At 43.2% G+C, this 23,122-nt stretch overlaps 1 protein-coding gene across 1 annotated transcript in view; it reads right to left on the bottom strand.

The window, feature by feature from the left end:
• Nucleotides 1-3,138: 3,138 nt before the first annotated feature.
• Nucleotides 3,139-23,122, bottom strand: part of LOC110518747 (tetraspanin-7) — an 82,446-nt gene continuing 62,462 nt past the window's right edge. Inside the window, exons 9-10 of the transcript XR_005051365.1 lie at nucleotides 4,603-5,487; nucleotides 3,139-3,590 (exon numbers count right to left, since the gene is read on the bottom strand). The gene's annotated coding sequence lies outside the window, so the exon portion shown is untranslated. The remainder of the gene's footprint in view (nucleotides 3,591-4,602; nucleotides 5,488-23,122) is intronic.

The raw sequence follows: 23,122 nt of genomic DNA, 5'->3' as shown, positions 1-23,122 counted from the left end.
CACGCACTTGGATTCTTGTAATTTCGTGTTTGAGTTCGTGTTGTGTTTGTGTGCGCACAGAGTGTGTGTGTGTGTGTATACACCTTACATAATCACACACCTTGGCCCTGTACATCAACAATACTGTGTTGGTGTCATTGAAGAGGAACTTCCTTATCCTCTCCCCTGTATATCTATGAACAGAATGCACTTGCATACCTGTTGCAAGTGAGGAAGAAAAGAGAGACACCCACACACACACACACGCAGACACACACACACACACGTACACACACACACACAGTATCTTTCTCAGGGGGAGTTATATAGTTTACAGTCCTCTCTCGCCACTCTTCCTCTCCCTCTTCCTTTCCCTCTTCCTTTCCCTCTCCCTCTTCCTCTCACTCTCTCCTTTCATGATAAACAGAAGGGACATGCAGCCAGCCACTGACCCTGCCTCTATAGCTCGCTGCCCTTCTCCCAGTCATCCCTGTAGCATGTGTGTGTGTGTGTGTGTGTGTGTGTGTATGTTCATGTGTGTGTGTGCATGTTTGTGTGTGTGTGTGTGCGCATGTTTGTGTGTGTGTGTGTGTCTGCATGTTTGTTTTTGTGTGTGTGTGTGTGTGTGTGTGTGTGTGTGTGTGTCAGGTTCTGAGGCTGATAGGTCAGAGTGAAGCAGTGTTTAGTGAACTGTACAGTCATGCTTCAGGGCTGGAACCAGAGTTATATAATGCCAGAGGGAGCTGCAGAGTAGGGTGAGGTTAAGTCGAAATATGGAGAAGCTTTTCAGTAACTTAGAAGGTCATCAGAAAAGAAGATCTTACTTGACATAGTTTAAGAAGGCCCATTGAAGGTCATGAAGAGATTAGATTGTCATCACTGTCTTTTAAGGTAATCTGTAAGTTAGAAGTTCATTAGTAATTTAAGACAAGGTTGAGAACAATTCAGGAATAGAGCCTGGATTAGAAGCAGTATACTGGGAGGTAGGTCATAGGTTAGGGTACGAAGGTGATGTCAGCTGAATGGACAGTGTTAGGAAGGGGTCAGGAGGTGATGTCAGCTGTATGGAAGGTGTTAGGAAGGGGTCAGGAGGTGATGTCAGCTGTATGGAAGGTGTTAGGAAGGGGTCAGGAGGTGATGTCAGCTGTATGGAAGGTGTTAGGAAGGGGTCAGGAGGTGATGTCAGCTGTATGGAAGGTGTTAGGAAGGGGTCAGGAGGTGATGTCAGCTGTATGGAAGGTGTTAGGAAGGGGTCAGGAGGTGATGTCAGCTGTATGGAAGGTGTTAGGAAGGGGTCAGGAGGTGATGTCAGCTGTATGGAAGGTGTTAATAAGGGGTCAGGAGGTGATGTCAGCTGTATGGAAGGTGTTAGGAAGAGGTCAGGAGGTGATGTCAGCTGTATGGAAGGTGTTAGGAAGGGGTCAGGAGGTGATGTCAGCTGTATGGAAGGTGTTAGGAAGGGGTCAGGAGGTGATGTCAGCTGTATGGAAGGTGTTAGTAAGCAATCAGGATTTGATGTCAGCTGTATGGAAGGTGTTAGGAAGGGGTCAGGAGGTGATGTCAGCTGTATGGAAGGTGTTAGGAAGGGGTCAGGAGGTGATGTCAGCTGTATGGAAGGTGTTAGGAAGGGGTCAGGAGGTGATGTCAGCTGTATGGAAGGTGTTAGGAAGGGGTCAGGAGGTGATGTCAGCTGTATGGAAGGTGTTAGGAAGGGGTCAGGAGGTGATGTCAGCTGTATGGAAGGTGTTAGGAAGGGGTCAGGAGGTGATGTCAGCTGTATGGAAGGTGTTAGGAAGGGGTCAGGAGGTGATGTCAGCTGTATGGAAGGTGTTAGTAAGGGGTCAGGAGGTGATGTCAGCTGTATGGAAGGTGTTAGGAAGGGGTCAGGAGGTGATGTCAGCTGTATGGAAGGTGTTAGTAAGCAATCAGGAGTTGATGTCAGCTGTATGGAAGGTGTTAGGAAGGGGTCAGGAGGTGATGTCAGCTGTATGGAAGGTGTTAGGAAGGGGTCAGGAGGTGATGTCAGCTGTATGGAAGGTGTTAGGAAGGGGTCAGGAGGTGATGTCAGCTGTATAAAAGGTGTTAGTAAGGGGTCAGGAAGTGATGTCAGCTGTATGGAAGGTGTTAATAAGGGGTCAGGAGGTGATGTCAGCTGTATGGAAGGTGTTAATAAGGGGTCAGGAGGTGATGTCAGCTGTATGGAAGGTGTTTGTAAGGGGTCAGGAGGTGATGTCAGCTGTATGGAAGGTGTTAGGAAGGGGTCAGGAGGTGATGTCTGCTGTATGGAAGGTGTTAGGAAGGGGTCAGGAGGTGATGTCAGCTGTATGGAAGGTGTTAGGAAGGGGTCAGGAGGTGATGTCAGCTGTATGGAAGGTGTTAGGAAGGGGTCAGGAGGTGATGTCTGCTGTATGGAAGGTGTTAGTAAGGGGTCAGGGGATGATGTCAGTATTATGGAAGGTGTTAGTAAGATGTCTGTAAGATGTCTGTTGGTGATGTCAGCGTTATGGAAGGTGTGTGTGTGTGTGTGTGTGTGTAACTAGTGACAGTGACTCACTATGATGTACGTTACACTGTCAAAGAAGGCTGCTACAGTCAGACTAAAAATCATTTCTGTAGAGAAGGGGAGATGGCGAGATAGAAAAGACAGAGAGGGAGGCAGAGAGACATGGCGAGATAGTAAAGAAAGACAGGGCGATAGGGAGGGAAGGAGAGATAGTAAAGAGAGACAGGGCGAGAGGGAGGGAAGGAGAGATAGTAAAGAGAGACAGGGCGAGAGGGAGGGAAGGAGAGATAGTAAAGAGAGACAGGGCGAGAGAGAGGGAAGGAGAGATAGTAAAGAGATATAGGGCGAGAGGGAGGGAAGGAGAGAGATAACAGAGTGAGAGGCCAGATGATCCACTTATCCTGTGGTCTTGGGGATCGATCCCCATCTCCAGCCTGACCCACATTAATCTCATTACCTACAATAGAGCTGAGAGCCTCACCTCACACACACGCACGCACACACACACACACACACACACACACACACACACGCACGCTGCACAAACACACACACTTCAGAGCCTCACACTGAATGTTTTGTGACAAAACAGTTTATGTGACAAAACACACAATCTATAGTGTAGAGAACCATGTAAAACGCTGTGAAATGTATTTTCGATAACCCAAAATATACGTAAGGTTAACTCTAGGTTGGGAACCATAGAAATAGTGCTTGTATAACGGATCTAGGTCTACCACTTATCAGACTTGCTTTCAATGACAATGACACTCACAGTTCAATGTAAATTTGGTCACGTCGCCCACAATGCTACAGATTGTGCATTTAATTAACTCAGAGAAGCTTGACAAAATGACAATCCTGCAGTCAAATGACCTAGTGGCCTCATGGGTGGCATTGTCTACTAGGAGTGGTGGGTTGAAGTCAGGCGCAGAGAGCAGAGGGTTCGGTAAATCGTAATTTATTCTCCGGCACAAAACGGTCCACGAGGTACTGTAGGCCCCTCACCCGGCGTCTACAGTCCAGAATGGCACGTACTGTGTACGCCGGGGACCCCCCTCGATGTCCAGAGGGGGCACCTTCCTGCAGCGGACCAGCCACCACCGGCCTGAGGAGAGACACATGAAACAAGGGGTTAATGCGATAGTAAGGAGGAAGCTGTGACCTATAACACACCTCGTTTATCCTCCTCAGGACTTTAAAAGGCCCCACACACTGCGGCCCCCTGCCCGTGAAGGTCTCTGAGAATCTCGTCTACGAAGGATTGGAAAACGGCTGGAGCATTCTTCAACTCATACGGCATGACGAGGTACTCATAATGGCCAGATGTGTTACTAAACGCGGTCTTCTACTCATCTCCCTCCCGGATACGCACCAAATTATACGTACTCCTAAGGTCCAGTTTTGTGAAGAAACGTGACCCTTGAAACGATTCCACCGCCGTGGCGATGAGAGGTAGTGGGTAACTAAACTACACTGTGATGGAATTTAGACCTCTATAATCAATGCACGGACGCAGACCTCCCTCCTTTTTCTTCACAAAAAAGAAGCTTGAGGAGACGGGTGACGTGGAGGGCCGAATGTACCCCTGTCCCAGAGATTCAGTGACCTATGTCTCCATCGGCACCGTCTCCTCATGGGACAACGGGTACACGTGAATCCTGGGAAGTCCAGCGTTTTCCAGGAGGTTTATCTCGCAATCCCCCACTCCTCTGACCACCCCTGGAGAACCCCCTGTCTCCATGAAATGTCAGGATTGTGAATAGCCAGCCAGGGAAACCCCAGCACCACTGGAAACGCAGACAAATCAATAAGGAAGAGACTGATCCGCTCCTTATGATCAACCTGATCACCCTGAGTTACCATGTCCAGTGGCACCGTAGCCTCCCCGACCAGCCCTGACCCTAATGGTTGGCTATCTAAGGAGTGCACGGGAAAGGTTGGTCTAATGACACCAGGGGAATCCCTAAACTTAATGTGAGCCCACAATCCATAAAGTTCCCAGCTGCGCCTGAATCGACTAGCGCCTAATGCTGTAGAGAGGGAGAAAACTCAGAAAAGTTCATTAGTTAGAACATATGGCTAACAGGGAGCTCTGGGTGAGTTTGGTGCTGACTCACCTGGGGTGAACGAGGAGTGCTCTGCCTGCCATCCCGACTCCCAGACAAGCTCCTCCAGCACCAGTCCTCTCTGATCACACCTGGTGCAGGAGGAGCCTCCTCCTCCTGTCACCCTCGATGCAGCTCCCCCGAACTCCATGGGGATAGGCGCGGGAGGGCCTGGAGGTGGAACCAACAGGGCCCATTCTGGACACCCACGGGCAGCCAGCAGATTGTCCAGTCGGATGGACATGTCGATAAGTTCGTCGAGTGAGAGGGCGGTGTCCCGACAAGCTAGGTCCCTCCTCCCGGAGGCTACAGCGATAGTGGTCCATCAGGGCCCTGTCGTTCCATGCGCCCCTGCGGCCAAGGTCCGGAACTCCAGCGCATCGTCCTTTGCGCTCCCCGTCTCCTGTCGCAGGTGAAACAGCCGTTCACCCGAACGGACACGGCCCGGAACCGGCGGGTGAACACGGGGTAGTGATCCCTCGCCGAGTCTGGGCCATTCCACACTGTGTTGGCCCACTCCAGGGCTCGACCCGTCAGACAGGAGACGAGGATGCTCACGCTCTCCTCGCCCGAGGGAGTCGGACAAACGGTAGCCAGGTACAACTCCAACTGTAGCAGGAACCCCTGGCACCCAGCCGCCATTCCATCGTACTCCCTGGGGAGACGCAGACGCAGGGCACCAGATCCGGATGCCGGAGGAGGGGTAGGTGGTGCTGGAGGTGAGGTAAGGAGGCCACTCCTCTCCCATCGGTCCATCCTCTCCATCATCTGGTCCATTGCCGACCCAATCCGGTGGAGAATAGCCATATGATGAAGGACTCCTCCATCGATGGGAGAGGAGGTGCGGCTGCTCCTGCTGACTCCATTCAAACAGGTGTGGGATTCTGCCAGAGTTTACTAGGAGTGGTGGGTTGGAATCAGGCACAGAGAGCAGAGGGTTCGGTAAATCGTAATTTATTCTCCGGCACAAAACGGTCATGCCAAAACACAGGGCGTATAAAACAGACCAGCCCAAACACAGGACCAAACAGTCTGGAGAAAACAAACACGAAAACACATCCACAACCAACAGAGTAACATTCCCGCACAAACCTAGACGGACCTAACAGGCTTAAATAGACATAAATCAAGAAAGGAAACAGGGAACAGGTGCAACCAATAAGACGAAACGAAACAAGAAGGAAAAAGGGATCGTGGCGGCTAGTAGACCGGCGACGACGAACACCGAGCACCACCCGATCAGGCAGGGGAGCCACCTTCAGTGGGAGTCGTGACAGGCATGTTATTAATAAAGGTTAAAAAATCCTATGTTTCATGAAAGGACAGACGCTGGAGACGAGAAGCAGGTACAGACAGTGAACATTTAATCACCAACAGACAGGAACAGAATACGGACAGCATCTGGACAGGGGAAACGTAAACGACAATAATGCTGACATAGGAAACCAACAGACATATATAGCTGGGGCAATCAACAAGGTGAAGGAGGGAAGGTAAATCCAATGAGTGCTGGTGCTGTCACGATCGTTACAATGGGTGGACCAAGATGCAGTGTGGTATGGTTCCATCCTCTTTATGAAGTGAAACTCAAAGAAAACAATAAATGCAAAACTAAATGTGAAGCTGCTATAGTGCTCACAGGCTATAGTGCTCACATACATAGTCAAGATCCCACAAAGCACAAAGGAGAAATGGCTGCCTAAATATGATCCCCAATCAGAGACAACGATAAACAGCTGCCTCTGATTGGGAACCATACCAGGCCAACATAGAAATATAATCACCTAGATGACCCACCCTAGTCACACCCCGACCTAACATAGAGAATAAAAAGCTCTCTATGGTCAGGGTGTGACAGATGCACGTAATGATGGTGACAGGAGTACGTAATGAAGGGCAGCCTGGCGCCCTCGAGTGCCAGAGAGGGGAAGCGGGAGAAGGCTTGACAGTTTCTATATCAAAACGTTTTGTTATATTTCAGTCTTCTGGATGTATATAAAGTGTCATTTTGGGATGTGAACTCAAAATATAATACATTTCACCTCTATATCTATAGTTGTTTTTATGATGCGAAAGCAACCAAAAACCAGATTCCTTTAGTAATGGAAGGCACAAGTTGAAGCCAGGATTAGATGTTGTGGTCTTCTTAATAACTTAATAACACCCTTCAATTGAAGAAGCTGGAAACAAGCGAAAGCCACATCCCTCACAAAAACGGACTAAAAAAGGAAATCACTGGTAATTAAAAGGGCCAGGAGAACTAATAAATTGGCTACAATAATTACAAGGACTTTTCAACCACTAAATTTAGTAAGTGTCTGATTTTCAAGGTAGGCCTATTCCAGTACTTGCATTTCTGAGCTCCAAATTCAATTTTAAGTAGGTTACTTCAAGTCCCTTGTATTGTTAAAAATCCATTCGCTAGGGATATTAGAGCCAAAGTCGAACCAGGCACAACTGTCTTCACCTGCGTAAAGTATGAGACACCAAAATATTTTGGACAATCCTCTCAAACACCTTTTTCCAGCATTTTGGCTGTTGTCCCATCGCATGCGCTTTCACAACAGCTCTTTGTCACTTGACAATCATTGACTGAAAATCCCAATGACGTGGTGCACAAACAGTATCTGCACATATGTGACATAGTACGCAATTTTCCAGGACCACTTTTGACACGTGTGGACTACTTTCAGAACTACTGGCTAAAACAACATAAAAATACCAGAGAAATGATTTTATGTCTGGATTCTGTGATTTTGGCCCAACAGATGTCAAAATGTAGATGCACTCCTAAACACACACAGAGGCAGACATAGACACACACAAACAAATGACCTGGGCCAAGGAGTGATACCGGCACAGCAGCCAGATTACAAACAGCATGAAAAAACTGAGGAGAGAGTAAAGAGATAATTGTTCATTTGACACATTCCTGCATAGCTGTCACAATGTCCTCCAAAGTCAGTCCCTCTCCTTGCGTCACCGGTCTTCTAGCCATCGCTGATCCACCTTTCATTTTCCATTAGTTTTGTCTTTGTTTTCTACACACCTGGTTTCATTCCCCAATTACATGTTCATGTATTTAACCCTCTGTTTCCCCCATGTTTTTGTGTGTGATTGTTTCTATGTTCATTCCGTACGTTGTTCATTCGGTACGTTATGGCTGGTTTTCCACCGGTGCTGTTTTCACCTGTACGTAATTGATTACCGTTTATTGTTGGTCAAGTGTTTTGTTACCTTGTGCCTTCATTTTGAGTAAAGTACATTGCTCACTCATTCTGCTCTCCTGCGCCTGACTTCATGCACCAGCTACACCCACCATCTAACAATAGCTGTGCAATCCTTCAATATTCATGTATAGCCTGGCTTACTTTGCTATATAATTCAGTAAGTGTGGGTATAGCCTCACTTAGCTCAACATATCACATCTATTGCAATGAAAGTGCAGTGGCCTTGCCTTGGATCTACGTGGATTATTTTCAAATGCAATAATCTGAAACTCTTGACCCTTAATCCTAACCCAGCCACCAACAACTACAGATTACACTCCTCCCTGCTTGATCAAATCATCAGCGAATAGCATAATCCATGCAGGACAAATCCTTTAACACAGGGTTCTTTAATGGGGGTCCTGGGAAACCACAGGGGGTGCAGGCTTTTGACCTTGCCCAGCTATAACACACCTTATTAATTTCACGCCCTTGCCAAGGAGAGGCATTTATTCTCTATTTTGGTTAGGCCAGGGTGTGACTAGGTTCTTTATTTCTTTGTTTTATATTTCTTTGGTTTTGGCCGAGTGTGGTTCCCAATCAGAGGCAGCTGTCTATCGTTGTCTCTGATTGGGAATCATACTTAGGCAGCCTTTTTCCCACCTGTGTTTTGTGTGTAGTTGGTTTCTGTTTAGTGTCTGCACCTGACATAACTGTTTTGGTTTTTTACTTTGTTATTTTGTTCGAGTGTTTTATGACAAATAAAAATATCATGAACACTTACCACGCTACGCTTTGGTCCGATCCTCATTCCGACGAGAGCCGTGACAGAACTACCCACCAAAAAAAGACCAAGCAGCGTGGCCAGGCGGCCGGAGAGAAGGGAGTTTAGGACATCATGGACATGGGAGGAGATCATGGTAGGCGACAAAAGCCTGCCATGGAAACAGGCGGAGGCAGATAAAGAGACGGGAGCACGAGAGGCAACCCAAAAAAACATTTTTGGAGGGGGCACACGGGTTGGCAAGCGGTTCCAGTGCCATGTTTTCCGGTTTTACGCACCGTGCCTTCAGTGCACAGTCGCAGCCCAGTGCGTGCAGTACTTGCTCTCCTTACCAGCCTCGTAAAGAGGGGTATCCAGCCAGGAAGGGTGGTGCCGGCTCAGCGCTCCTGGTCTCCAGTGCGCCTCCTCAGACCAGTGTATCCTTCTTGTTAACTTCTTGGTGACAGGAGGCAGTATTTTCACGTCCAGATGAAATGCATGCCCAAATTCAACTGCCTGCTACTCATCCCCAGAAGATAAGATATGCATATATGCATATATTTGGATAGAAATCACTCTGAAGTTTCTAAAACTGTTTGAATCATGTCTGTGAGTATAACAGAACTTATTTAGCAGGCAAAACCCCGGAGACAAACCATTCAGATTCTTTTTTCTTGAGGTCACTCTCTTTTCAATGTGGTTTCATTGGGAATCCAGATTTCTAAGGGACCTTCTTGCAGTTCCTACCGCTTCCACTGGATGTCAACAGTCTTTAGAAATTGATTGAGGTTTTTACTTTGTGTAATGAAGAAGTAGCCCTGTTCAGAACGAGGGTCATTTGTAGTGTACTGTTAGATAGAGGCGCGTGACCAGAAAGCTAGCTACATTTGTTTTCCTCCTGTATTGAACACAGATTATCCCGTCTTCAATTGTATCGATTATTTACGTTAAAAATACCTAAAGTTGTATTACAAAAGTAGTTTGAAATGTTTTGGCAAAGTTTACAGGTAACTTTTGAGATATTTTGCAGTTATGTTGCGCAAGTTGGAACCGGTGTTTTTCTGGATCAAACGTGATCAAATGCGCCGTTTTATTTTGGATATATATCAACGGAATTAATCGAACAAAATGACCATTTGTGATGTTCATGGGACATATTGGAGGGCCAACAAAAGAAGCTTGTCAAAGGTAAGGCATGAATTATATTGCATGAATTATATTTTTATTTCTGCATTTTGTGTCGCTCCTGCAGGGTTGAAATATGCTTTTCTCTCTTTGTTTACGGAGGTGCTATCCTCAGATAATAGCATTGTTTGCTGTCGCCAAAAAGCGTTTTTGAAATCTGACATGTTGGCTGGATTCACAACAAGTTTAATTTGGTATCTTACATGTGTGATTTAATGAAAGTTATATCTTATAGTAATTTATTTGAATTTGGCGCTCTGCATTATCACTGGCTTTTGGCCAGGTGGGACGCGTCCCACATATCCCAGAGAGGTTTAACAAACTATAGTTTTGGCAAGTTGGTTGGGACATCTACTTTGTGCATGACACAAGTAATTTTGCACGCCCAATTTTTCAGTTTTTGATTTGTTAAAAAAGTTTGAAATATCCAATAAATGTCGTTCCACTTCATGATTGTGTCCCACTTGTTGTTAGTTCTTCACAAAAAAATACAGTTTTATATCTTTATGTTTGAAGCCTGAAATGTGGCAAAAGGTCGCAAAGTTCAAGGGGGCCGAATACTTTCGCAAGGCACTGTACTTCCAAAGTCAAGGACAACAAAGTCAAGGTATTGGAGGGGCCATCACGAAGCCCTGACCTCAATCCCATAGAACATTTGTGGGCCGAACTGAAAAAGTGTGTGCGAGCATGGAGGCCTACAAACCTGACTCAGTTACATCAGCTGTCAGGAGGTATTGGCCAAAATTCAACCAATTTATTGTGGGAAGCTTGTGGAAGGCTACCCAAAATATCTGACCCTAGTTAAAACCTGTTACGGCTAGATGTGCCGCTAGCGGGACACCTCGACAACATCCGGTGAAATTGCAGAGAAATTCAAACTACAGAAATATAAATATTTAACATTCATGAAAATACATGTGTAATACATCAAAATAAAGATTAACTTCTTGTTAATCCAGCCGCTGTGTAAGATTTCGAAAAGGCTTTACGGCGAAAGCACAACATTTTTTCAACCAGGCTGGTGCGACATGAAAGTCAGAAATAGCAATATAATAAATGCCTTACCTTTGAAGATCTTCTTGTGTTGGCACTCCAAAAGGTCCTAGTTACATCACAAATGGTCCTTTTGTTCGATAAAGTCCTTCTTTATATCCATAAAAACTCAGTTAACCTGTTATGGCTGCAATCCCCCTATCGGGATAAGTGTCATCAACAACCGCTGAATAGCATAGCGCTACATGCAATAACTATTACGATAAATATTTATATTTATGAAATCACAAGTGCAATATAGGAAAATACAGTTTAGCCTTTTGTTAATCCACCTGTCACGTCAGATTTTGAAATTATGCTTTACAGCGAAAGCAATCCAAGCGTTTGTGTAAGTTTATCGATCGCACAATAAAATATTAAGTACACTTAGCATCAGGTAGCTCGGTCAGGAAAATCAGAAAAGCAATCAAATTAATAGTTTACCTTTGATCTTCAGATGTTTTCACTCACGACTCCCAGTTACACAACAAATGTTCCATTTGTTCCATAAAGATGATTTTTATATCCAAAATACCTCCTTTTGTTTGTCGCGTTATGTTCAGAAATCCACAGGAAAGAGCTGTCACGACAACGCAGACGAAAATTCCAAATAGTTTCCATAATGTCCACAGAAACATGTCAAATGGTTTTCGTAATCAATCCTCAGGTTGTTTTTAAAATATATAATCGATAATATATCAACCGCAAATGTCTTTCACATTAGGAGAGGGGAAAACAATGGCTGTCCAAATTCTGTTGCGGAAGCAAAACTCATGTGACCACTTGATGCGATGTTATCGTTCTGGCTCATTTTTCAAAATAAAAGCCTGAAGGGTTACGTCCGGGTTACGTCCAGACTGTTGACACCTTGAGGAAGCGATAGGAAAAGGAATCTGGTTCATATCCCTTTAAATGGAGCAAAGGGAGGCTATGGAACATGGAGTTTTCAAAATAGAAGCCACTTCCTGCTTTGATTTTCCTCAGGGTTTCGCCTGCAATATCAGTTCTGTTATACTCACAGATAATATTTTGACAGTTTTGGAAACTTTAGAGTGTTTTCTATCCAATACTAATAATAATATGCATATATTAGCAAGTGAGACTGAGGAGCTGGCCGTTTACAATGGGCACCTTTTCATCCAAGCTACTCAATACTGCCCCTGCAGCCATATGAAGTTAAGCTGGCGCGCTTCAGTCAATAATCCACCGGTTTCCCTCTATCAAAATGCATACAAAATGAATCCCAAACGTTACAAATAAACTTCTACAACCAAGTTAAACAACGTTTATAATCAAACCTCAGGTACCCTAATACGTAAATAAAGAAAAACATTTAAGACAGAGAATCGTTATTGTCTTTACCAGAGATAAATAACAAAGAACGCGCTTCCATCCACGAGCATGGAAACACTACAGCCAAAATGGGAGCCACTTAGAAAATCTACAACTTCTAACTCATTTTTCCAAAAACCAGCCTGAAACTTTTTCTAAAGACTGTTGACAGCTAGTGAAAGCCCTAGGAACTGCAATCTGGGAGGATTTCGCCTTATAATAAAAGTGACAGCCATTGAAAATAGTGGTGGGATTCTTTTTTTTTTGGGGGGGGGGGGGGGGGGGGGTGGTTTGTCCTCTGGGCTTCGTCTGCCATATCAGTTCCGCTATACTCACAGACGTTATTTTAATAGTTTTAGAAACTTTAGAGTGTTTTCTATCCAAATCTACCAATTATATGCATATCCTAGCTTCTGGGCCTGAGTACCAGGCAGGTTTCTTTGGGCACGCTTGTCATCCAGACGTCAAAGTACTGCCCCCTAGCCCAAAGAGGGTTTACAATTTAAAGGCAATGCAACCAAATACTAATTGAGTGTATGTAAACTTCTGACCCCCTGGGAATGTTGAAATAAATCATTCTCTCTACCATTATACTGACATTTGACATTCTTAAAATAAAGTGGTGATCCTAACTGATCTAAGACAGAGAATTTTTACTAGGAATAAATGTCAGGAATTGTGAAAAGAGTTAAAATATATTTGGCTAAGGTGTATGTAAACTTCTGACTTCAACTGTACTTACATGATATTTACAAATATTAGCCTATGTGTTGATAGACCAATGAGAAAATTATGCTATTTAGGTTACTTTCTGCTATTTAGGTTTCGGTCAAACATTCAACAATATTGATAACTAAATGGAACACAATGGAGATTACTTCACTGAATCCCAAAGAAACCAAAAGCTTTTATTGTTAAATAATTAATAGGTAGGCTAATTACTATTTTACCATGTGAGTAAATACCATATTTGAAACGTAGATTGTTCTCAATTCAACTTTAAAAAAACATTTGGCCTCCCGAGTAGCACAGCGATCTAAGGCACTGCATCTCAATGCTAGAGGTGTCACTACAGTCCCTGGTTCGATTCCAGGCTGTATCACAGCTGACTGAGAATGAGGGTCCCATAGGACAGCGCACAATTGGCCCAGCGTCATTAGGGCTTGGCTGGGGTAGGCCATCATTGTAAATAAGAATTTGACTTGCCTAGTTAAATATTTTTTTTAATACAAATTCAAGACATAGGCCTAGTTAATACTATAGTGAGATCTAAGTAATGTTGTTGACTTAACCTATAGTAAACCACTTTAAATCACCCTCAGCTGTTACTCTGCAGGAAGCTTTTTTTCATAGGCATGCATGGCTATTATAACCTAGGGCCTAGGTGGGACTATGTCCTTTGGCTAGCATACAAACTATAACTATAGATGTAACAGTTTAGCTCCCGTCCCTCTCCTCGCCCCTACTTGGGCTCGAACCTGGGACCCTCTGTACACATCGACAACAGCCACCCTCGAAGCATCGTTACCCATCGCTCCACAAAAGCTGTGGCCCTTGCAGAGCAAGGGGAACAACTACTTCAAGGTCTCAGAGCGAGTGACGTCACAGATTGAAATGCTATTAGCGAGCACCCCGCTAACTAGCTAGCCATTTCAAATTGGTTACTTAGACATGAGAGAGGAAGAGAGTGAGTAGAGAGTGGAAGAGAGAGAGACAGACAGACAAACAGACAGACAAAAAGAGACAGTGAGGGGGAGACAAACAGAGTAAGAGGGGGAGGCATAGAGAGATACAAAGAGAGGGGGAGGGAGGTGAGAATGTTTAACATGCATAACAGCTAACACTAATACTAAATAGCACCCTTGAGCGTGTTGAGGGGCCATCCATTCAGGGCTGAGATAATCACGCATACAACACACAGAATAAAGATGCAAACACGAACACACACAGGGACACACACATAAAGGAACACACACAGGGACACACACATAAAGGAACACACAGAGAGACACGTCTGCACCACAGTCAGCAGAACAGGGCTTCTGCGAGTGACATTCCACAGTGAAGGTGTTCCCCATGGAAGAATGAGGCACAATAAAGACCAGGACTGCTGGAATTCAATCACACCCATCATAGCAATGTTTACACCCTGTCTTCGTTAACAAACTAATAACCCCACACACACTCGCAAACTTCTTATCCTGAAAACTTAAAGCCTTTACCTGTGGGAGACTACCTGGTTTCAGGACTTTAGTTTTGTTTCACAGTACTTGATTTTATTTGACCTAGGCCTACTGGTTAAACCACCACAACACGGGATCAATCACAGGTTCCCGAGAGGAGCAGCGGTCTAAGGCACTGCATCTCAGTGCAGTCCCTGGTTTGAATCCAGGCTGCATCACATCCGGACGTAATTGGGTTGTCCCATAGGGCGGCGTACAATTGGCCCAGCGTTGTCTGGGTAGGCCGTCATTGTAAATAAGAATTTGTTCTTAACTGAGTTAAACAGGACATATTTACATGTTTGCATTTGTGCAAAATAATCATCAGGGTTTGTTGATTCAATTTCAATTCAGTCAATTCAGGAAGAAAATTCAAATTCAACAATTGAAAAATCTAATGCCCTGTATATGGGTTAGGTTTATATTAAAAAATCTAATGCCCTGTATATGGGTTAGGTTTATCTGACCCACTTTCATCTCTGACAAAAGACCTGTTCCATCATATCTGTAATAAAATGAGGTCTAGGCCTACGTGTCAACGGGGCGTCTTCACACTGTGCTGGCTGAATGGGAAGGCAGCTTCCCATGTTAGATGTGAGCAAATGCATGTCTGGACAACATTGGTAAACATTACTGCAGGTTTTCCTGTGTAAAGTAGGCTACTGCGCTGTCTTTCTGTACACACCTGATGACAACTTGGATCTGGGGGTTTGGTGCGAGATGCTGTTTCGATAGCCTACAAACAAAGGCAGACATTACAACACAGACACAGAGATAATATTGTGTGTGTAGCGTTATATTGGTGCTCTGATAGTAAGAAAGGTGACCACTGCTGCTGTGATTCTGTACAGCCAGAGGTGCTGAGAGAACTCTACCAGGAAAACACCCTAACAAACATAACAGACACCCATCCACACACACAAACTAAAACAAGTTAAACAAATAAAGTTGTGATTCTAAATGACCTAAAACAGGGATTTTTTTCCTGGGATTAAATGTCAGGAATTGTGAAAAACTGAAAAGGTGTATGTAAACTTCCCATTTCAACTGTAAATGTACCATGTTATTTTACTATAGGCTACCATGCTTCACATTCACCCAACTGGTTATTACTGTGTATTACTGTGTAATTATTTCCTTTCCTTGTCCCTGAAACAAAACATCCTTCAAAGTGTGGGTGTTTTCCAGGACCTGCCAGTGTAAAATACAACTGATTAGATAGCCCATACATTTTATATAAGAGACTTCCTATCGCTGCAAGTGTAGATAATGATGAGTTGTTACTGTATCATTATCACTGACAATGTGTTTCAAAATCAAAGATAAACATTTTATAATCAAACACAAACAGAGCAATTGAGATATACCTTTGGCCTGAATATAAGTGACAGAGAAGTAACAAAATGATAAGCAAAGTGAAGGAGAACATAACCCACATCTTTTGTTAAACTACATGTTGCAACATTAATTAGAGAGAGTGTACGAGGAAGAACACAGGGGGGTGTGACTGCTGTAAAGGTACAGTGTATGTCTTCAGGTATTACCCACAAGCCTAAAGGTGTTGTTCTTGGCATCTAGACTTTAACCTGTTCTGTCTGTTCAATCCCACACTCTTGGCTGTCCCCATAGGAGACCCCTTTGGAGAACCCTTATTAGTTCCAGGTAGAACCTTTTGTGTTCCATGTAAAAACCCTTTCCACAGAGGGTTCTACATGGAACGCAAAATTGTTCTACCTGGAACCAAAAAGGGTTCTCCTATGGGGACAGCTGAAGAACCCTTATGGAACCATTTTTTCTAAAAGTGAATTGTGCTTCACCACAATGGAATCTGCTGAAGGGATGGGACTCAAAATATGAGTTGGTGCTTACCTCATGTCAAATTCCTTGAAACTTTTAATGAATGTTGTGCAGTCTTTCAGTCATTCACTATGCATAGGTCTGTGTGTTGTATGTAAGTACTGTTTTGCCCCATTGTAACCCCGTCTCCAGTGTGCGTGTGTGTTGTTGTATGTGAGTACTGTTTTGCCCCATTGTAACCCCGTCTCCAGTGTGCGTGTGCGTGCGTGCGTGTGTGTGTGTGTGTGTGAAATAGGTGTGTAGAAAGGCCCATTGTTGCCGCTAAGCCCCAGCTGGACTCATCAACAATGGTGGCTTCAGAGAATGTCACAGTCGTCCATGGCAACGATGAGGCAACACTGCCATGCCTCAGAGTCATGTATTTAGAGAGTTGGGCCAATACGGTTTCTGAATTATGATGCGTTCACATGACATTTCAACATTCTATGGCAGCCATGTTAGCTCCCTATTAACATTACATGGAGAATTTTAAAAAATATAATCAAATGTAACGTCTAGAATGAGCATTATGATGCATTTATACAATGATTGGATCTAATCCTGATCGCTGATTGGTTAAAAGCACATTCCAGACGGTCTATTCCACAAGTTACCACCGGAAAAACCTATGACGTTAAAATGCCTATTTACTCTGTTCCATCTGACTGCGCAATCCACTGTCTCATCAGACCTGCCAGGCAATTTATAAACTTGATCTCCACTATAAAAAGCATCTAGAAATTATCTCACATTTCTTTTAGACTAACATTTAGTTTTCACCAGCGGAGATTTGCATAAACCTTGCTGTTTGTCTCTCTGACATATGCATTGTTTCAATATTCTAATTCTATCTCCAGCTGTCCCGTAGTAATGAACGTGTAGGGGTCAGGAGTTGGGACGAGACAGACAGGCAGGCAGAATTTCTCATCCAATCTAAATCATGAATCAGCTGGCAACATTTTTATGGATGTATACAAAGCAATGTCAATTGAAAAAAAAGTCAAACAAAACATAGTGCAGCTAGTTTACAGTCTTTACAAATTCAGTGTTTGAAGCGATTGTTAGCTGTGTTGTTGGCATGCTCCTCTGAACAACAGTGTCCTGACGAGAGCACATTTCTATGCTCGGCGAAATCGCGCCTCATTAGCTCATTGTTATGGATGTATCAAAATACATGTCACTAGAAAACAGCTTAAACAAATGCAAACGCAGCTACTGTTGTTATTCTTTTTGACGTTTGACGTGACTGTAAATTACCCGTAGTTGGCTAGCTAGCAAGCAAGGGATAAGAACGTTAACAGCCAGTACGGCAATAGAACATTTAGAACGAACGACTGTGTCGCATCCATAGATACAGAACAAAAAGACTGAACCCACTGGGTCTGGCAACCAAACCAATAGAACAAATGATCAGCCGGCTTGGGTAGCAACCCTAGATTTGTGTCGGGACTATATATTGTGGAAGGAAATAGTATGAATAAATTAATCAAAATAATATTTTTTATGAAAATATGTCAATAAAAATTTGAATATGTTGGTAACCTGTTGTATGAAAAATGATAATGCCTTCGAAGCCAGTGTTTGGAGCATATATTGATTTCGTCTCGGGCCTAACAACACCCTTGCCAACATATCCTCCAAACACAGGTTTACTGGGCATTATCACTTAATTACATGACACTTCAACATTCTATGACAGCCATCTTAACATGACATGGGGAATATTTAAACAATGCTATGTAACTGGATGTCTAGAATTAGAGGGTTGTCAGAGACTGGGAGCATGAGGTGCTTCTTATGCAAATCAAGTTGTTGCCAACACCTAATGCTCGTATAACACTTACTCAACAAAAGCTTAGCTAGCTGAACATTTGACATACACACAATATGTCCAGTAGATTATACAAGGGTCACAAGTCATTTTCAACAATAAAGATAGTCCCTTTGTGTTTCTTAAATATACAACAACAAAAAAATGTTTATACAGTAGCAGTCAAAAGTTTGGACACACCTGCTCATTCAAGTTTTTTTTTGTTATTTTACTATTTTCTACATTGTAGAATAATAGTGAATACATCAAACTATGAAACAACACATATGGAATCAAGTAGTAACCAAAAAAGTGTTAAACAAATCAAATATATTTTATATTTATGGCAAGAACAGCTCAAATAAGCAAAGAAAGGAAAGGAAGACCCAGAGTTACCTCTGTTGCAGAAGATACGTTCATTGGAGTTACCAGCCTCAGAAATTGCAGCCCAAATAAATGCTTCACAGAGTTCAAGTAACAGACACATCTCAACATCAACTGTTCAGAGGAGACTGCGTGAATCAGGCCTTCATGGTCGAATTGCAGCAAAGAAACCACTACTAAAGGACACCAATAAGAAGAAGAGACTTGCTTGGGCCAAGAAACACGACCAAATTTGAGATTTTTGGTACCAACCGCTGTGTCTTTGTGAGACGCAGAGTAGGTGAACGGATGATCTCTGTATGTGTGCTTCCACTGTGAAGCATGGAGGAGGAGGTGTAATGATGTGGGGGAGCTTTGCTGTTGACACTGTCAGTGATGTATGTATAATTCAAGGCATTCTGCAGCATTCTGCAACGATATGCTATCTTATTTGGTTTGCACTTAGTGGGACTATCATTTGTTTTTCAACAGGACAATGACCCAAAACACACCTCCAGGCTGTGTAAGAGCTATTTGACCAAGAAGGAGAGTGTTGCAGTGCTGCATCAGATGACCTGGCCTCCACCATCACCCGACCTCAAAGCAGTTGAGATAGTTTGGGATGAGTTGGACCGCAGAGTTAAGGGAAAGCAGCCAAGTGCTCAGCATATGTGGGAACTGCTTCAAGACTGTTGGAAAAGCATTCCAGGTGACTACCCCATGGAGCTGGTTGAAAGAATGCCAAAAGTGTGCAAAGCTGTCACCAAGGGAAAGGGTGGCTACTTCAAAGAATTCAAAATATAAAATACATTTTGATTTGTTAAACACTTTTTTGGTTACTACATGATTCCATATGTGTGATATCGTAGTTTTGATGTCTTCAATATTATTCTACATTGTAGAAAATAATAAAAATAAAGAAAAACCCTTGAATGAGTAGGTGTGTCCAAACTTTCAACTGGTACTATATATATATATATATATATATATATATATATATATATATATATATATATATATATGTTGCTTAATTCTTTGCATTGATAAGAATATTAAACAAAAGGGATGACAGTATAACAAATATATGGACCTTTTGGGGGGATGCCTATCATAAAAAGCAGATGTTTTTCCCAAATAAAAATATTATGAATACACCTGGCCCTAACATGTATCACAAAAAATATAAGAAAGAAAAGGTTAACTTCTAATACCTCACAGCTGAAGTCGAGGCTGGACAGAGAACACTACATTAAACTGGTTGTTTATTCTTCTTATAAGACATTGTGTAAACTAAACATCCCAATATCCCAAAAGCAAAGACCTACTATTTGCTCTTGGCAGCTGTATTTACATGGTCCTAATAGTCAGTGGCTGGTTGCATGACCTATGCTTGATGGATGCAGAATACACTGAGAGCAGACTCATACTATGAATGAAATGATAACTCATTCTTACTTGGCTGGATGAAAAGCCATGAGTGGCAATGTCAAATTACATGATTACTATATTACCTCAATATGAGCATATTGAACCCATGTTTACCAAAATATGTTTGGTTTGTATCATTACTGTATCCTACGAGTATTTATGTGTGCTTTAAATGTAATTATGTTAATCAAGTGGATAAACTGCATGTATTTAGTGCATTCAGAAACTATTCAGACCTCTCCACCTTTTCCACATTTTGTTACGTTACAGCCTAATTCTAAAATTCATTAAATGTTTTTATTCATACAATACCACATACAGTGCCTTGCGAAAGTATTCGGCCCCCTTGAACTTTGCGACCTTTTGCCACATTTCAGGCTTCAAACATAAAGATATAAAACTGTATTTTTTTGTGAAGAATCAACAACAAATGGGACACAATCATGAAGTGGAACGACATTTATTGGATATTTCAAACTTTTTTAACAAATCAAAAACTGAAAAATTGGGCGTGCAAAATTATTCAGCCCCCTTAAGTTAATACTTTGTAGCGCCACCTTTTGCTGCGATTACAGCTGTAAGTCGCTTGGGGTATGTCTCTATCAGTTTTGCACATCGAGAGACTGACATTTTTTCCCATTCCTCCTTGCAAAACAGCTCAAGCTCAGTGAGGTTGGATGGAGAGCATTTGTGAACAGCAGTTTTCAGTTCTTTCCACAGATTCTCGATTGGATTCAGGTCTGGACTTTGACTTGGCCATTCTACACCTGGATATGTTTATTTTTGAACCATTCCATTGTAGATTTTGCTTTATGTTTTGGATCATTGTCTTGTTGGAAGACAAATCTCCGTCCCAGTCTCAGGTCTTTTGCAGACTCCATCAGGTTTTCTTCCAGAATGGTCCTGTATTTGGCTCCATCCATCTTCCCATCAATTTTAACCATCTCCCCTGTCCCTGCTTAAGAAAAGCAGGCCCAAACCATGATGCTGCCACCACCATGTTTGACAGTGGGGATGGTGTGTTCAGGGTGATGAGCTGTGTTGCTTTTACGCCAAACATAACGTTTTGCATTGTTGCCAAAAAGTTCAATTTTGGTTTCATCTGACCAGAGCACCTTCTTCCACATGTTTGGTGTGTCTCCCAGGTGGCTTGTGGCAAACTTTAAATGACACTTTTTATGGATATCTTTAAGAAATGGCTTTCTTCTTGCCACTCTTCCATAAAGGCCAAATTTGTGCAATATACGACTGATTGTTGTCCTATGGACAGTCTCCCACCTCAGCTGTAGATCTCTGCAGTTCATCCAGAGTGATCATGGGCCTCTTGGCTGCATCTCTGATCAGTCTTCTCCTTGTATGAGCTGAAAGTTTAGAGGGACGGCCAGGTCTTGGTAGATTTGCCGTGGTCTGATACTCCTACCATTTCAATATTATCGCTTGCACAGTGCTCCTTGGGATGTTTAAAGCTTGGGAAATCTTTTTGTATCCAAATCCGGCTTTAAACTTCTTCACAACAGTATCTCGGACCTGCCTGGTGTGTTCCTTGTTCTTCATGATGCTCTCTGCGCTTTTAACGGACCTCTGAGACTATCACAGTGCAGGTGCATTCATACGGAGACTTGATTACACACAGGTGGATTGTATTTATCATCATTAGTCATTTAGGTCAACATTGTATCATTCAGAGATCCTCACTGAACTTCTGGAGAGAGTTTGCTGCACTGAAAGTAAAGGGGCTGAATAATTTTGCACGCCCAATTTTTCAGTTTTTGATTTGTTAAAAAAGTTTGAAATATCCAATAAATGTCGTTCCACTTCATGATTGTGTCCCACTTGTTGTTGATTCTTCACAAAAAAATACAGTTTTATATCTTTATGTTTGAAGCCTGAAATGTGGCAAAAGGTCGCAAAGTTCAAGGGGGCCGAATACTTTCGCAAGGCACTGTAATGACAAAGCGAAAACAGGTTTTAAGAAATACCTTATTTACATAAGCATTCAGACCCTTTGCTCTGAGACTCGAAATTGAGCTCAGGTGCATCCTGTTACCATTGATCATCCTTGAGATGTATTTACAAAGTGATTTGAGTCCAGCTGTTCGTAAATTGAATTGACTGGACATGATTTGGAAAGGTACACACCTGTCTATATAAGATGCCATATTTGACAGTGCAGGTCAAAGGAATTGTCCATAGAACTCCGAGACAGGATTGTGTCGAGGCACAGATCTGGAGAAGGGTACCAAAACATGTCTGCAGCATTGAAGGTCCCCAAAAACACAGTGGCCTCCATTATTCTTAAATGGAAGAAGTTTGGAACCACCAAGACTCATCCTAGAGCTGGCCGCCTGGCCAAACTGAGCAATCGGGGGAGAAGAGCCTTGGACAGGGAGGTGACCAAGAACCCGATGGTCACTCTGACAGAGCTCCCGAGTTCATCTGTGGAGATGGGAGAACCTACAACACTCTACAACCATCTCTACAACACTCCACCGATCAGGCCTTTATGGTAGAGTGGCCAGACGGAAGCCACTTCTTAGTAAAAGGCACATGACAGCCCGCTTGGAGTTTGCCAAAAGTCACCTAAAGGACTCCCAGACCATGAGAAAGAAGATTCTCTGGTCTGATGAAACCAACATTGAACTCTTTGGCCTGAATGCCAAGCGTCATGTCTGGAGGAAACACACTGCTCATCACCTGGCCATTACCATCCCTACGGTGAAGCATGGTGGTGGCAGCATCATGCTGTGGAGATGTTTTTCAGTGGCAGCAACTGGGAGACTAGTCAGGATCGAGAGAAAGATGAACAAAGCAAAGTACAGAGAAATCCTTGATGAAAACCTGCTCCAGACTGCTCAGGACCTCAAACTGGGACGAATGTTCACCTTCCAACAGGACAACGACCCTAAGCGCACAGCCAAGACAACGCAGGAGTGGCTTCGGGACAAGTCTCTGAATGTCTTTCAATGGCCCAGCCAAAGTCCGGACTTGAACCCAATCTAACATCTCTGGAGCGACCTGAAAATAGCTGTGCACTGACGCTCCCCATCCAACCTGACAGAGCTTGAGAGGATCTGTAGAGACGAATGGGGGAAACTCTATCCATATACAGGTGTGCCAAGCTTGTAACGTCAAACCCAAGAAGACTAGCGGCTGTAATCGCTGCCAGTGGTGCTTCAACATAGTACTGAGTAAAGGTTCTGAATACTTATGTAAATGTGATATTTTCATTTTTAATTTGTAATACATTTGCTAAAAAATATAAAAACATATTTTTGCCTTGTCATTATGTGTGTGTAGATTGATGGGGGAAAAACAATGTTTCCTTTATTTTGGCAGTTACCTGTCCGTTACA

The sequence above is a fragment of the Oncorhynchus mykiss genome, chromosome 3 (assembly GCF_013265735.2).
Source record: "Oncorhynchus mykiss isolate Arlee chromosome 3, USDA_OmykA_1.1, whole genome shotgun sequence".
Lineage (NCBI taxonomy): Eukaryota > Metazoa > Chordata > Actinopteri > Salmoniformes > Salmonidae > Oncorhynchus > Oncorhynchus mykiss.
Note: the sequence above shows the minus strand (reverse complement) of the source record. Positions and strands in the feature narration are given on the sequence as shown.